At 37.5% G+C, this 1,522-nt stretch overlaps 1 protein-coding gene across 1 annotated transcript in view; it reads left to right on the top strand.

Annotated features, from left to right (window-relative positions):
- The window catches only part of LOC106476794, a gene marked incomplete at its 5' end in the record, with an annotated part of 7,281 nt that overhangs the window by 2,643 nt on the left and 3,116 nt on the right, over nucleotides 1-1,522 (top strand). The gene's annotated exons all lie outside the window — the stretch shown is intronic.

Below are 1,522 nucleotides of genomic sequence, written 5' to 3'. Positions count from 1 at the left end.
TTTACACTTCTGTTATTAACGGTGCCAGTTTGTTGTATCCTAGTTTCGGTTTTACACTTCTGTTATTAATGGTGCCAGTTGGTCGTACCCTAGTTTCGGTTTTACACTTCTGTTATTAACGGTGCCAGTTTATCGTACCCTAGTTTCGGTTTTACACTTCTGTTATTAACGGTGCCAGTTTGTTGTATCCTAGTTTCGGTTTTACACTTCTGTTATTAATGGTGCCAGTTGGTCGTACCCTAGTTTCGGTTTTACACTTCTGTTATTAACGGTGCCAGTTTGTTGTATCCTAGTTTCGGTTTTCCACTTCTGTTATTAACGGTGCCAGTTTGTTGTATCCTAGTTTCGGTTTTACACTTCTGTTATTAACGGTGCCAGTTTGTTGTATCCTAGTTTCGGTTTTACACTTCTGTTATTAACGGTGCCAGTTGGTCGTACCCTAGTTTCGGTTTTATACTTTTGTTATTAATGGTGCTAATTTGTCGTATCCTCTTCAGAGTCTTTCGTAAGCTCTTGGTGAAACATGCCTTGTGGAATACCCATGACCAGCTAAAAATGCCATTATTATGTGTATTTCAGACACGACTGGATACACGATAGAGGGCACAGGATCATTGTTTATACTTTTGTGGACCATATAGTGGTACTCTTTGACTGATTGGATGACAACCAACCACAGTGTAAACTTTCAGCACGTGCCCTGTACTCTATTTTCACACAAAAAGGGGTGGCACTCCCATAGTATCTACCTTCAGATCCCCTTGTTTTCTCTACCTTCAGTTCCCCTTGTTTTCTCTACCTTCAGATCCCCTTGGTTTCTCTACCTTAATATCCTCTTGTTTTTTCTATCTTCAGTTCCCCTTGTTTTCTCTACCATCAGTTCCCCTTGTTTTCTCTACCTTCAGATCCCCTTGTTTTCTCTACCTTTAAATCTCCTTTTTCTCTCTCACAATTTACATAATATTCCCAATGCTATAAATGCATATATATATATATATATATATGCTTAATTTTAAATATTATCTGGTCAATATTATAAACTTTTAAATATTAGTGGGTCAGTATTATAAACTTTTAATTATTATTGGTCAAGATTATAAACTTTTAGGTCATCAAGAAATTAACGTCCCGTTTTGGAACACTTTCATTAACCAACCACCCCCCACAAAAACGTACATCACGTATAATAGTTAAACGAACCGCCTAAACGTCACGTCAGTGTAACCTATATAATGTGTAAAATTTAGTATACTCTAATCATTTACAGTGATAGCATACGATGAGACGTAGATTCCGTATGTAATGCTGTTTGGATACACGAAGGTAAACAACGCCTCTGTAGCCGTAAAGAATATTAAAGAAATTTATGGAAATGTTTAGAACGTTCATAAGTGTCAACGATGGTTCAGCAAATTGCGTTCAGGTGACTTTAGCCTTAAAAACTGTGATGGCAGGGGCCGACATGTTGGAATTGATATTGATGCTACTGAAGACTCTTGTTGAGTCTAACCCAAGGCACACA

The sequence above is a fragment of the Limulus polyphemus genome, unplaced genomic scaffold (assembly GCF_000517525.1).
Source record: "Limulus polyphemus unplaced genomic scaffold, Limulus_polyphemus-2.1.2 Scaffold11617, whole genome shotgun sequence".
NCBI classification, from domain to species: domain Eukaryota; kingdom Metazoa; phylum Arthropoda; class Merostomata; order Xiphosura; family Limulidae; genus Limulus; species Limulus polyphemus.
Note: the sequence above shows the minus strand (reverse complement) of the source record. Positions and strands in the feature narration are given on the sequence as shown.